Raw genomic sequence first — 16,164 nt, 5'->3', positions numbered from 1 at the left:
AGACATGATTTCAAAAGAAACCTCTCATGAAGAAGAAAGGGACTGTGTTTATCAGCTGTACTACTACTATAGAATACTCGTAAAGACACTGCGAACCTATAAAATATATATTGGCAATATGAAAGTCGATAATTTCCTTTAGATGTACACTGAAAAGAAACTTTCTGAATCCTTTCATCGGTGTTCTCTTGAATTTATTTTAAAATAAAAAATGCGAATACCTATATGTAAGAAACAAGCTTACCACTCCAGATATATTACTTATGTATTCATTATTCAACGCTTCTTCAGTAATAGAAGTCAGGCAGGATCTGCGAATATAATTAATTGATTTCATTTCGTGCATTAAACTTTATATGGTAATCGATTTCCATCGCTAGGTTCATTAGAGACTTAAATTGGCTTTTTCAAGCCATTTTAAGCTCTAAGCCACTTCGTATAGAGCAGGAGAACCGAATTATCTAACTCTTATTACAACGACTGTTCCAAATGCAGTATAGATTGAAACCTTCAACGGCCAAATTCACATAAAAATGTCATTTTGCTGTTTCACGTTGAAACAGCAAAAATTACATGTGTTGTTTATGTGATTTGTGTCGGATCCCATTGAGGATATTCTGAATACGATTCCTAATTAATATTCCAACAATTTTGTATATTCGATAAGTAACAGCATCACTGGTAATAATAAGAGACTGACAACAGTAAGACTCACTAGTCTACAATTCTCCTGCCAATTTCCAATCAGAAGATATGTCCCCAGTCACAACCATTCATCAGAGATGTTCAAAAATAAAGTGATTAACCATGATATATATTTGCTAACCACCAAGAGGGGCGTATCATCCTTAACACTCTTATCAGTTGCTGGATGATTTAAGATATCACCAATTTCTTCTTCCACCTGTATTACGTCATTAGGTAAATCTCATCTTTCAAGAAATATTTCCTATTCTAACCAACTAGTTAAAAGTTTTTCAGCCTACATACTTGCAAAATACTTATTAAATTCCTCTGCAACCACAGCCTGCTGGATGATTGGATCATTCAAAATTATTCACAAGGAATGGGTTATGTTTAATTTCTTGCTGTTATCCTTCTTCATTTTTACACAGATATAAAAGCTTTTTTGGATTAATCCTTGGCATTCCAGACTCCAATTCAGATTTTGCTTGCATTCTTTAATTAGTAATTTAGTTAATATTTGTTGTTTGATTATTTATCCAGCTGACTCCAGATATATATTATTGAATTTGCTTCTCGGGATAAAAATAAAATTATGCAAGTCGACCCTCAACATTACCATTTTGTATTAATATCACTTATATTGAACACTGCATCCCTGTTCATATTTCTTAATTATCGTAACATACCCCCTACTCAAGTTAGCTTTTCTACTAGATTCACGCACATGTTGCTTCAGATAACATCGCATAATTACGCTTAAAATTAGAATTTGTATTATCATCAGCTCGTTTAATGTCAGTAAATATTTCCCATATTAATATTCTCATTAATAATATTTTGTTTTGCATCTAATCTATATATTACTTTTTTCTGTGAATTCCATCCACTTGTAAATCTATAGTACATAGTACATTGGGCAAGGTAAGAGTTAGGTAACCTGGAAACCCTGTTTCTCGAGATCAAGCATGAAACTTTTTCAGGCGTCTAGTAAGACATGGTATGGTCTTACACTAAACAGTGAAAATCATCTACCACCTAAAAATTCGAAACTGACAGCTATTTTGGTTGGCAAGTAGACGCTGTCCACTCTTCCAAACAGTCCTACAGATTGGCAGATATTAACTGCGCAGCAACTGACTTATACCATCATGGTTAGATAACAATACTATTGTTCTACTGTATTGTGAACGCGGAGAGTAACTTTTTTTTTTTAATGCGAATCTCACCAGGGAAAGACTGTTGACTTATAGCACATATCTGTTCCAGCTAAAGATTTGATAACCCTACAACCAATCTTGCTCTGTGCAATAAACAGGACCTTTATTATTATTATTATTATTAATGCAGTCTAAGATTTCAGGCTTTCAGTGAGAAGGGTGGTGGTGGTATTTCACCACCACCACCACCATGCAGACTGCTAAAAGTACCTACTCTAGCTAGTCATAGTGAGAATCCTGAGTTTCTCAATACACCTTTCTTTGGAATCAAATCATTCGGTACTTCTCTTATTTAATTTCATATTTGTCGGTCTTATTCTTAACTTTACTTCCCAATAAACTAAATCGCAAGTAAATGTTCTTTGCTAAAAATAATGATGATTTAACTCACTTTTGGAGAGACCTGACTACAAAACAGTAAGTCAAAGTAAAAAGACTATTTCGGATGGTGTTAAAAATTAATGCAGTCTAAGCTTGGAGTGTTTTAAATGATGCTTAAAAATTTTAACTGCAAACTAGGCATGGGGTGGGGGGGATGAAGGAGCACGGATCGTTAGCGTGGGCTGTTTTCTTATAAAGTAATTAGGAGAGTTGTCAACACTTGCTTTAGTGCTGTGATTACTTGCACATATTCATGTAGCGAACAAAAGAGAGCATATGGATCGCAGATGTTAGCCATAATCAGAGACGAGCGCTTTGACATTTACTTGCTACATTTACAGTAATTTACGAGCTCTGTACCTTTCTTAAAAGTTTTGTATGTATTCCAGAAGCTCAAGGTGGAAACCACTAATCATTATCATGTCAGAAGAATGTTTTGACATGTCAGAATTAGTATTAAGTTATATCTACTGAATATGGTGTGAAGTAACTATCTTGACGTTAAATGATTCATTTATATTAGCATCTTGAATAAGCAGTGTTCGAACCACATTTATAATATCTCTAGGCCTATTTCTTATTATCTGCAATTGTGACCAGAACTCTCATAACAGTTCTGTGGTATTGACAGAAAATATTCGTAGGGCCATCACGAACAAAGTGCGTGCGTGCGTGTGTGATTGTGGGTGTGTACTTGCATATATTGATGACATCAATATATGCATGCACACACACACATATACACACAATTGCATTGGTTTAGTCCAGTGATGGCGAACCTATAACACTCGTGTCAGCACTGACACACTTGAGGGTTTCAGGTGACACACCTTGGATGTTGAAAAATATTGCTATTCTGATGAAAAAACTGCGATAAATCGTGTAAGATCGCTCTCAGTTAAGGCGAAGGTAGGTTTCGGTTCATTGAAAGAATTATATTTTATAGTTAGCCTATTTCTATTTTATTTTGTAGTTAGAGCTAAAGCTCTTCTAATGATTTCCTCTTTTACATACTCTTGTGAAACTCTATTTTCTGCCTTAAATAATATCAAATCGAAAGGGAGAAATAGATTGAGCAATGATATGAGCGCTGCCTGCGCAGCATTAAAATGTACACACTATAGCCCTTCTATAAAGCAATTTTCTTCCAGTACTCAGCAACAGAAAAGCCATTAAATGTAATGTAAGTTTGTAATTTCACTTTATTAAATTAATTGTATAATATGAATTCATAGATTTTATATCAAAGTCCTATTAAATAAATAGCCTAATATGATATGTATAAGCCACCATCAATGATTATGTAGTTAAATTTATATAAATAGCCTAATATGATATGTATAAGTCACCATCAATGATTATGTAGTTAAATTTATAATTCATGTATGCAAGTGGCACATCAACAACGTCAATATTTAAAAAAAAAAAGATGTTTGACACACCTGGGTAAAAAGGTTCGCCATCACTGGTTTAGTCATTAGAAACCACACTGCATTCAGTGTGGTTTGTAATGACTAAAATCATTATTCCGAAGATCTTCAAGAGGGATACCGAATATAGATTTTTTTTTTTTCAATATTGGTATTTTATTGCTTGAGTGACATCCTGTTGGAACAGTATTTTGCCTTTCATTATTATAATTTATTAAATGAGTTGTCTGACCAGATGGATGTTTCAGACCTTATCAATGCAGGGTAGAGGATAGATTAAAAACACATTAAAACTGCTTGATATAGAAGACGAAGGAGCATCAAGAAGGATGCATAATATTCATATGCTTATTATGTATGATTAGGTATAATTATTGAACTACGTACTTCCTTAACATGCAACCCAAAGGATTTTAGGTTTCAACTTGTCCTCTGAAATACTCACTAATTTCTGAAATAAGCATTAGGCCATTCAGTATTATTAATAGTATTTTTCTCAGTATGTTAGTTGAATATGATAAAAATTATCCTACTCAGCTGATATACTGAATGCCAGAATCGCTTAGCTTAAGCTATGAGTTATTTATTTATATATTTATATTTTAGAAGTCCGGAAACGAATGCATATTTCTAAATTTTGTATTTTCTTTTCTTTGGGTACAAAATCATTGGAAACATCTGTTTCTTCTCCGCCTATTTATTTATTTTTTAAGAATAGATAAATAAGTGAGTACAAAGAGAAGAATTGTTATTTTTTTAAGAGGAAAGATTGCAAATATTTTCACTTAAAATGGAACTGCCGTGTGAAGGTAGATGTGCATTCAGATATTTCTTCCCACTGTGGGTAATGATCAAGTATCTAAAGTTCAATACGATAAAAATAATTATCTGTTTGCAGACCAAATGCTTTTCGGCAGCTCCTTTTATTACAGATCTGCTGTACTTAAATTATATTTGCGAACTTTTCATGAGACCATAAATTTTTGGGATATTTTATTTGTTGTTGCTTCTGGACTTTTTTGTTTGTGTCAGAAATAATAGCAGCCTGTTTTTCATTCTGCATTTTTATTAATATCACAGTATATTTTGCATATGTGTAGGAACCTGCCCGCCTGGTTGGTCGAGTGGTTAGCGTATCCTATCAGCAGACTGCGGGTTCGAATCTCGCTGCCGGTATGGATGTTTATGATTGTCTTTAGGTAGGAAATGAATTTCATCTCCCTATGTAAGACTACGGCTTCTCATATTGAAAGCCTGAAGTGAGTTGAAATTTTGGTAAATAAAATTAATAAAAATATTTAAAAAAATCCATAGACCACCCTGGGCAGTAATGCGCTATAAGTTTACAATCTTTCGGGAGTGGGATCATATTGAAAAGAAGAAAAAACTAGCAATTCTGTTTATAAAGTTCAGCACTTGAATACTGATATACAAGGTATTAAAATTGCTTGATATGGAAGGCGAAGGAGCCAATAATAATATACCATAGATGGATGCATACACATACATTCCATTTTCTGAAATAAATAAATTCGTTTTTATTAGAAAATTTTTATTTGATTTGTATTTTTTATTTTGATTTTTTTAAGATAAATTTGAAATTTAAATTTAGTCAGTCTTAAAAATTAATTCGCCTTTTAAACAACGGGTTGAAATAAACTGTGTATGACAGTATTTTTCTTAAGATTAGAATTATTTCACGAAATAATTGTTATCACGAAATATTATTCATACATAATGTTGAATTTCACCAACATACTGCATTTGTTAGATATTCCTTAAAATACGTAAACACCTGTTAGATTCGTTTTGTTCGCTCATCCTTCATCCACACGCAAGTTATTCTATAAATTATTACGATTTGATTTTCAAATATCAAATTTCGTTTGGTGTTTGTCCTTACAAAAATTTGTTAAGCCATTCCAGTATTTGTTTCAATTATAACTATTTGGAATGGTTTAAAACAGGATAAACATGTTGAAATTATATATTGCTAGACCTGACACGGACATTATGAAAATTTTCAAAAAAAAAAAAAAAACAACGGAAATATTGATAGCTGAAAATTTAATTCTGTTCAGGTACCGACTAGAGTGAAATTTTATTGTATTATATGTGAACAATTATAAAAAAAGATATAATTGTTTAAATGTAATACACTTACATTTCATAAACTTATAGGACTTTACAGTTCATCATTCAACCTAATTTGACCAAATTTTGAATACAGTTGTTTTGTCCATTGCTAAACATTTCTATGGAACTTACGCTTTATTAATTAGAATAAAATAGATAATGATATTGTTCAACTTTTTTTAGACTAAATTTGAAAACATATTATTTCTAATGTTATTTGACGTCCCCTGACAATTTCTGCACAGCTGAACCAGGCGGATTTGTAAATGAAGGAGAAGAAAGTAAAATGCGGTAAACACAGCTGCAGGCTACAGTTTTCAAATATCAGATCAAATACAGAGGCCACATTATCAACCGATTGGCCAATTTTTTACTCACTTGTACCTGCTTCATCATCCGCAAAAAAAAGTGATATCTCATAAAAACATCCCATATGTAAAAAAGTTAGCAAAGTACTAAGGAAGCTGAAATTAAATACAATATAGAAATAGTTACTTTCCTGACATTCTTGTTTGAATTATTAAAAATGCATGTTCCTCTGTGAAATTCGACCAATACTATAACAGCTATCAACAACAATACCACTAATTATTAAAAATAACATCCTTAAAATAGCCGTGTCTAAACTGCATCTAACCTCTCTAGTGACTCATGTTTTACATGTGAATTTTTTTTATGAGATATCACTTATTATCATTAGCTAAAGTAGCTAAACTAGTTGAGGAATAAATCACTGAAATTGATTTAAGATGCGATAGCAGTATATCGCTGCATTTTGTTTTCTTCTCATTCTCAGTAACAATAATGCATTTCAGTTGGAAAGACGAGAGTTCAAATCACTCAAAGACGCAAACTATGATGTCTCTTTTAACTGAAGGAGAGTTCGTCGGTCTTAGATGGTATAAACGTTGAACGATATTATTATCTATTTTATTCTAATTAATTAAGCGGAATTTCTAAGGAGATAATGTAAGAAATAACTGTATTCCAAAACTGACAACGACAAACTGACCAGAACACACACACGCACCCCCCCCCCCCACAATTAACATGATATAACACACTGTCCTCATAGCTTCCATTTGCCCTAATTTCAAATAGCGCAATCTGAGAACTCTTTTCTTTCCTTCATAACCTCTCCCTACATTTTGGTCCAGATGGGTGGAAATTATTATATAACGTATTACGTATTACAGTGATAAGTATCTGTAAACGTAGGTTCTGTCATTGCGGGAGTAATCGTGTTACTCCTCTTTTCTCCCAGAATATAACGTTAGCTCCTGAGATAGATAATGAGAATGGACTGTGAGTATACAAAGCGTAAAATTAGTTATGAGCCGACGAGGTTTACATCATTTATGTATACTAATGCCAAAAGTATTAGGCACAAGAAGTTCTTGACATTGGTTAGTTTCTTCTAGCCAAATGTTATTGTATTAGCAAGCCGTGGCTGACAGAGGATGATATAATTATTTGTATTAAATATGAAGTAAGTAACTTCTTAGATCACCTTTTACAGCGCAGTTTACTCCCTGATATTTATGGTTATTATATAGTATGTTTTCAGGGTTTTCGTTTTGTTGTTTGCGGGATAAAAAATTCTGCTATGTTCATATATCGACGCTAATGCACTTACCTTGAAAAAGTTATTTTATTTATTGTAAATATACCTCACGTCACTGATTGCGAATCAAGTCTACATTTTTTTTTTCAACTAAAGGGCACATACTTGTTCTGACTGCACAACGGAGGCATTTGTCAAGCAACGCATCTTTAAAAGAGATTACTGTTGTTATTAAGGCTTGAATTACATTCGTAAATGTTTAACATATTACATGCAACATGTAATTTTAGATGGAGTGAAATTAAAATTGAAATGTCTGTAAAGTCTGTTAGTCCTCCAATAAGACTTCGAGTCTTAGTATCTATTTGAATTGCTCCAGTAAGAATTGCTGCAGTGATCAATCACTCTTTGCTCTTTACATTAATAATCAATTACAATCAGAAACTAAATTTTGATGTATGAAATAAAACACAATTAAATAACAACAAGAATTATCAGTAAATGTTTCATCTTAGTTATACTATGTTATAATATAATATAATATAGTGACACACCTTTCTGGCAATCGTATAGCAAAAGTATATGTAAGTTCTTTTCACTTAAACTCTGATATTCTAGGTCTAGCTACTCACTGATGAGACTTCAAAAAAGGTTGAAACCGGTCTGGGTAGTGACCTCTCCTCATAATGTAAAACAGTACTACATCTCCTAAGAGCTGTGTGTTTTACATTATGAGAAAATATCAAGAACAGTGAGGGATCTTGCTCCACCTTTGCAACGAGTTGCCGTGGTGTGGCACTACCAAGTGGTCACTTACGCTTGGATACGCCGACAGTTCGTCGGCATGAAACGTTACAGATCGTAGTTTTCGATCTTAGTTTCGCTTACTGGCTGAAAAACAATAAGGGATTTTTATCCCCTTAACTTAAGAATTATCAGTAATTTTAAATATCATTATTAGCAACTCATCGCTGACTTTTGTATAGCTTCTTATTTTAGCCGCAATCATTAAAATATCATTCCGCAAATATGATTAATATCAGATTTAATTCTAATGGCCGACTCCAAATAGATGGAATAAAGCACAAGAGGAGGAAGAAGAAGATCAGATTTAATTCTAATCGTGTACTGAGTTTCTGAGTTAAATGCACAGCAGACTGTAAAGGATGTCTATTAAACATATCCACGTATTGTTACTTCGCTATCAGTTTTAACTTTCGAAAGTAGATAAAAAGATTAAAGGATGGAAATAATAACAAAAAAAAGAGAAGGAAGACTGAGGATCAAAATAACTGAAATAAATCTCTTGTAGTTATATGAAAGTATGATTTTCCCTTTCACTTCCATATTTGAAACGAGAAACTACCTAATAAATAAACACCAAGCTCTCTTTTCTGCGTTAATGGAAACTGCTGCTCAAAAAAAAAAAAGTTAAGTGTTATGCCATTGTCACGTTCAGCCAGTTCTGATCTATCCCATGATCGCAATTAGGAAATCTATATAGGGATTTGCACATGGGTAAATTAACTCTCAAATCTTCCCCTAAGTACGCCGATTGTTTTTGTAAACACAGGGCTGTTGATAATGTTCGTAGCCGAATTTTCTTCTGAATTTCATAACCGCGCAGCAGAACATTTCTCCAGTATTGTAAGTATTAAAACAAAAGCATAAACAAATCTTTCACTGAAGTGAACTTGTTTAATCGATCGCAATACTATGAGTATATATACTTAATTTTTTCTGTCTGGGTGGCTAGGTGACGTCTAGCATTGCATATAAATCTGACTATATCTAGTAAGAATGGTGCAAACTGTAAATATCTTTGTAAATATTGTGGCAATTGGCGCCACTTGTTGATCGTTGTCGAATTATCATAGGTTTAATATTTCTTGATGGATATAAGTACGTTTATTCATCGGGTTAGTCATATATAACTAATTTAAACATTATACAAACTTTTCCTTCCTCTATCGTTCTCTGGAAGCAATATTGCATTTCTAACGCTTTCCATTTGTATTATATTAATGAGAAAAGTTTGAGATTTTCTGAAACTGATAAGCTCTTTTATAATCCTTTTTGGTTTCTCAGGAAAGATCTTGCCGTATCTTTCGCATTAAACCGTAGATGGAAAACATAATGATGTGTTCGCGTGAGTCACTCATGCCAAAACGTGTGTTCTCTGCGTCTACCTGTCCATCTGTGCTCTAGGATTTCCATTCTTCAATTTACATAACCCTACAAAATTCTTCCATCTTCTAGATGCATCTGCTTCTTCCACCATGAAAGCATTTTTTGGATTTCTCGGAATACTAACATTCTTTGGTTACAGAAGAAAACAATCTTTTCTTTTGCTGTCTCAAGACGATTTGAAATCATCAGTATGTGATGAATGTCTATATGAGAGTTTATTAACATCATTGCATTTGACAATGTGGGGAGGGGCGTTCATAATTTCAGAAACTCAGTTATTATTGCATTGCACAATTTCTTCGATATTCTGACTTCTAGTATGTTCTTCCAGCCAGTATAGGCTCTACATAATCTACAATGATATACGTACAGTGTAAGAATTGGAGGAAATATGAATTATGACTTTTGGGAATTCCTATTTTACTTAACTTACACATTACAAAATAACCGAAGCAAAACACCTTAACCGAAGTATAAAAAGTAATTTTATCCCATAATTCTCTGTGGAGATTAATTTTTTTTCCCACTTTTATCAAAGAATGTATTATGTAGAGTAAATGCAGGACAAGAGTTTCTCTGAATCAGCTGAATGGACATGGTTTTAAAATATTGTACGATAATAAATCGAAAAGTATTGTAAAAATATTTATTTGATATACTGCAATGTTATGTACATTTCGGAGTGCAGAAATTAAAGAATCTCAATATATTTTTCATATTTCCAGCATGTGGTGATATTTCACTGATTATTACGGCATTCTATGGATATAAATCCTTTTCCGAATTACCCAATAATCGTACATGTTGAGAAGAAAGAAAATTATTTATATTGTATTGAAAGAGCTACAGATTATACTCTTTAGGAAATACATAAAGGACAGAAGCAGAGAGGAATGAACAAAGATGGAAGGAAATTTGTCTTATTGGTTCGAGCTGAAGTCTAAAATATATTAAGATACAGGGCGGCCCATAAGTCATGGAACATTCCGTAGAAAAGGCCCGTCTTTGTGAAGCCGAAAATGGATATCATTTTCGCGATGTAGTTTTTCATAACTAATAAACAATCTCATGATGTTAAAAAACTTATGCAGTTGATTCACAAATACGGGCCCTTTCTGTAGCATGTTCCATGACTTATTATGGGCCATCCTGTGACTTATGGGCCATCCTGTGACTAATGAGCCACCCTGTACTATTTGTATCTTAATATAATTAAAAGAGAGTGAGGGAATTATCACCGCCTTTTGGATAAACAGTCGCCATGGAACTATCTTAATGTGGCGGTTGATTTTTTATCGTTTTAGCGAGACCACTGCTTTGCTTATTGGAGGTTTGAAGTTAATTAAAAAAAATGCCATGTTTTGTTTCGAAGGATTTCCGAATTACCTAATAACCCTTAGCTTACCAACCTACTTATAATACAAGCGTGCTATTGTTAACGCCCTGTATTATAGTGTTTGCCATAATCTGTTGAACATGCCTGCAACAAAAGCTGCAGATCTGTTTGAAAAATAGTAGATTGTATCGGTCAGTGATAGGTCATTAACTTAATATTCATTCCAGCTCTCATTTGTACTTAATTTTGAATTTTTAAGGGAACCTTTTAGTAACACTGTCTCATAATGAATAAGAACTGAATTCAATGGTCAAAGATAATTGTAATTTATACAGCGTTAACAGTTGTTTAAAAATAAAGAAAGTAAATGATGAGAAGTTTCACTTCTTAGAGAGTAAGCAGAAGTTACTTATATTTATATTCAGTAAGACTGGAGGACATATTTATCCCCAGTTGACATCGTTACAAATGTACGACTGAAGAAAGTTTTTCTTGTTGTTGTTTTCTTTTGATAGATTGATTGATTGACTGAGAGAGAGAGAGAGAGAATTTCTGAGAATTTCACTCGATCAACACACACACACACACACACGCGCGCACGCACGCAACCACGCACATACAATATAGGTGCAATAATAAAGGTGCGGTTAGTAGGGATGTGAGGACTAGATATTTTGCTTGATGAGTTGAGTTGTTAATGAATGGAATTAGTTGCCAGAGTCAGTTGTGAGTGCTTTGTCTGTTAATGGGTTCAAGGAAAGGTATGATAGATTGTATGGATAGTTTGGGTCTCCTGTGATGAGTCTTCGAACTCCATGGAGTTGCCGAACAATAATAAAAATAATAATAATAATAATTAGTAAAAGAATTGAGTGATTTGGCCATGTTGGAGGACAGGTTGCCAGTTGATAAAACAAGTGTTTACAAATAAATTTACAAAAAAAGACCTATAAGAAGACCTCGAGCACAATGGACGTGGTAAAGTAAAACATAAGACAACTGGATGACACTTTACTCCATACGCAGTGTATGATGGAGACAGATGGAGAAACCTGATGATAATAGCATTAGACCTAAACGGTCCGTTAAGCTGTTGAAGAAGAAGAAAAAGAGTATTTTCTATCCAACCATGTCTCCAAATTAAATCAAATGAATGACAAGTTCTTGGTCGCGATACTTTCATATTCGCCTAGGAAGTTTTATAAAGGTTGTTTTAATCGATGTTCACTCAGTTTTAGATAGAGGTGGCATTTTCCTAAAAAGAGGAAAATACTTTGAAAATCTAATAACATATTTAACATTTAACACATATACACAGTTTCTTTAGTTGCTTCAGCAGTAGTAAACAACACCCTGAAAACACAGTGCGATTTCTTTATTTCTTCGGTCAGCAGGATTAATGCTGTCGATTATTTCTTCTAATCTCATACCAAGTTTTTTTTTATTAAAAAAGGACGAGAAAAGCAGTCTGCCTAGTTATTTATTTCATATGAAGTTTGTGAATTGAATATACCATTTAATTTTATAAATATAATGACTTTAATATTGGCATATTATACTTATTCGTATATTTATACATGCTATAATCTTTCTTCCCATGTCGAAAAAAAAAACACGTGAATTTCTTTCTAGGAACATTCACTTCGCCAAATCAGTGTTTCATTCTCTTTCTCTTTCTCAAACAAAAAAGTGTTTCCATAACACATTTGCGAGAAGAATGAGATATTTACAGTTCATTTGGAATAGAGCCTAAGTTAGACGTGAGGCATTTTATTAAGGCTGCTTTAATCTGAAAATGAGTTAGCTCTCTCATACGAAGAAAAATCCCTTCTGTTCAAGCGGAGGATTTCCTCTCTTAATCGGATTTTTTTTCATCCCACAAAACAAGCAAAGAAGCCAAAAAACATAGCAATGCAATTGATGGATATAATTGTAATGGAATTCATAGCCTACATATCCTTAGTTACTTTGATGTAATTCAAACCAAATCAAACTTCATCTCCTTTATTTATTTATTTAATGCCAAATACTAATTTTAAGAATACTATTCAAGTGGTCTCTGATTTTTTTCGCACTACTAAAGCCTTCGGACATCACATTATTTATAGCCAGTCATATTAAGGAACGGACTGGTCACACATTCTCTTTTCCCCGGGACTGTGACTCGGTATGAAATGTATTAATGCATTTCTATGATCAAAGATTGATTAGCACTAATCGCTCCTAATCATCAGATAATCATTTGTTTCAAGAAGGCAAAGATCCCCTGTTCAGATAACACGTTAAAATTCATATAACTTTAATGTTTAAAAATTATCAGGTCAGTTCTATTTCTGTTTGACATGACATGGCATGGATTTATACTTCCCGGATTTACAAATATCACAAATCAGCAGTTTTAAAATTCATCATCATTCTTGTGCAGCATTCACAAATAAAGAATCTTCTCTCTAGATTTCTGAAGCAGTGTTGTAGGGTGATAAATAAATTCAGTAACTTTTGTTTGCGAACTGCCAAATCCTAAACAGTGAGAAATCATCCATTTTCAAATTCCGACAGAACAATATTAAGCTTAAGAAAGCTAATAAATAAGCGACCCCTCCTTTTTAAATTAGCATTTGGATTCGAATTTGAATTAACATACTCGTTCCGATAAGCAATGCTCCACGTCCAATCAGAGTATGATCAGGAACATGCATCCTGCCAATTCCTCCATGTAAGAAATACCATGAGCACTAACTCATTACACACGGACTATAATTCACCTTCGGCACTGTTCAAGGTCATGATGATTAAGGATGCTCAAAAGTAAGACGAATTCGGACTTTGAAGCATTTACGCCCTCTATGTCATGCTTCTGTGCATGCTTAACTATATATATATATATATATATATTTAATGTGATTTGAGTCACACTTAATATATTTGCATTGTCTTCTTGTACTAAAGTAGGTGTGGTAGTCATAGCAACAGGCGCTAAGTTCACTCCATCCTGGCATTTTTCCAGACTTCCAAAAGCAAACATATTGACAATGTATAATGTAAAGCAGAAGTACATGAAACACCATTACTTTACTTACTTTGACAGATAACACGACCTTCACGGCAGTTAAAATATAAATGGACAGGGTTATCAGTCAAAGGTGTTTATGCATAATTATATAGCAGTCATTATAAATGAATGGTTAGCAGACTTTCGAAATCAACAGATATTTGTACTTATTCTACACAATTTGACGCGAGAAAAGGTGTTCTTTGTGTCCATGATTTCCAGATATCATAATAGTAGTCTATCTCGAGGTAATAAATTTAACATAGTAGTTTGAGAGACAGATACAAAGAATATAAATACATCTAAAGTGTAATATTAATTATATGGACCGTTAATATTACAAATCAAATTAGATTTCAAACTTAGCTCTTTGCTTTATGCAAATCATGTCGAAACATATCAAGTGCAAGTCTCCAAGATTCTCTAAATTGAATAACAGCTCTAACAATTTGGCATGAAAATCAGTGATAAAAAATACCAGAACTGTGAAAATAGTGTGAACTCAGAAAGTTTCAGTTGCACCCTCAATGGAGAACCTATTAAACAAGTAAAATATTTCAAACTTTTAATAGCTTTTAGTGAAGATGGCAAATTAAATCTGGAATAGACAACATAATAAGCGAAGACGGTATGGTATGGAACCAGTTGAATACATTTATACGGGGAAAAAAAGAAATTAGCCAAAACATTAAACTAACAGTATATAAGACAGTCAGCAAATCATTTTTAAGTTATAGATCTGAGAGTGTTGGGTTAGAAATATAGCATTTGATCAGAGATTAGAGACCACGGATATGAGAATTCTGAGAAAATGTAGGGGAGTGAACAGTGCATTCAACAATGTGTGAACAGGGCGTATGGTTATTAAGGGTCACTTAAACAGAATGGGAGAGGAAAGTTAGCAAAAGAGGTGATACCAAGAAAATGACCCACAGGAAGTCCAAAATCGAGGTGAATTTAATTCATCTAGAAGTGTTTTAGAAGACTCAGAATGTTAGATACGACAATAGTGGAGTATTGACAATAATAGACTAAATTAGAAGAAATTTGTTGATAGATTAATAATAATGTAAACTTAATCATGTAGTAATGTTATAGTATCCTGTTACACACTTGAAGGTACATATCAGGAAATTGATAATGATGATGATTAATCTACACATAAACAGTTATTTAAAAAAAAACTAAGAAAAAATTCTAGTCCATAAATAAATTTTTCTTTAAAAAAGAGAAATGCAAACATACGAACTTTACCATGCATAATATTTTGCAATAATTTAAACTTCCCAAGAGAAGTAACATATCTATCTTTACATGAAAAGTATATTTCGTCCCTTCTTTGTGTTTTTAAGTTTAAATAATCGCTAATGTATATGAAGTTGTCAGCGAAATTAGGTTAAAGAATTTTATTTCAGGCGTTAAACATATTTAATCATCACTAAGCTGCGTTAGTAAGCGGGAGAACTTTTTCTAATATTTCAGAAGTCACTTGTTTCGAAATTTTATTTTATGGTACATAAACAAAAAAAAAAGTCAATAAAACCTTCTTAACAAACTCTGTAAGATTTTTTTAAGAAAGTTATGTCTATTTTTGCAACCATGAAAATAAATAATATTAAGTGTATATAAAAATTTGGCACTTTCAAAGTTTAGTATGATACTCGACAACCTAAAAACAGTGGAATTCTCTTTCAGCGAATAATAAATATCGTTCTCTGAAAATTTTTCCTTGAATCTTTTCTAAGCCAGTAAAGCTGGAAATCATACTTATGTTCATTTATTCCCCAGGAAGATGAAAACTGGGACATTGCCAGTCAAATATCTAACAAAAAATGGAAATACTATATTTCTAACATGCAAGTCGATCACTTGGATTCCTTTTTGAAATTTTCGTACACATTTTTCGTTTCATTATAATGTTAATTTTTATCCTGCTCAAAACTGAACGGTGATTACTTTCTATTTCAAATCCTTTGTGTTTCAAATCTTGATCCTAGACAAAAGTGAAAAAAATAGTCCCTGTGAATTTTCTATATCTTGTGTGTTCTCTCTATATGTATTTATGTACATCCTTATGCGAAGATGGCGTTGATAATACAGTAAACTTTCGATTGAACGGACAAAATTTCAGGTCCGTATGTCACATGTGACAATTAACACCATGTTAATTT

General features: G+C 32.8%; 1 protein-coding gene and 1 long non-coding RNA gene across 5 annotated transcripts in view; one reads left to right on the top strand and one right to left on the bottom strand.

Moving 5' to 3' along the window:
• LOC150098918 (uncharacterized) overlaps positions 1–16,164 on the top strand; it is a 359,215-nt gene that overhangs the window by 57,981 nt on the left and 285,070 nt on the right. The window contains exon 2 of one of the 3 annotated variants that reach the window (XR_016549531.1): positions 4,816–4,914. The exons of the other annotated variants lie outside the window; for them this stretch is intronic. This is a non-coding gene — a long non-coding RNA (uncharacterized LOC150098918). The remainder of the gene's footprint in view (positions 1–4,815; positions 4,915–16,164) is intronic. 3 annotated transcript variants of the gene reach the window in all.
• LOC150098919 (glutamate-gated chloride channel-like) overlaps positions 1–16,164 on the bottom strand; it is a 345,862-nt gene that overhangs the window by 64,014 nt on the left and 265,684 nt on the right. The window lies entirely within an intron of this gene.

Source organism: Typopeltis vanoorti, chromosome 15, assembly GCF_054136105.1.
Source record: "Typopeltis vanoorti isolate ZY-2024b chromosome 15, IOZ_Tvanoo_1.0, whole genome shotgun sequence".
Classification (NCBI taxonomy): domain Eukaryota; kingdom Metazoa; phylum Arthropoda; class Arachnida; order Uropygi; family Thelyphonidae; genus Typopeltis; species Typopeltis vanoorti.
This window is presented reverse-complemented; position numbering and strand designations above follow the sequence as displayed.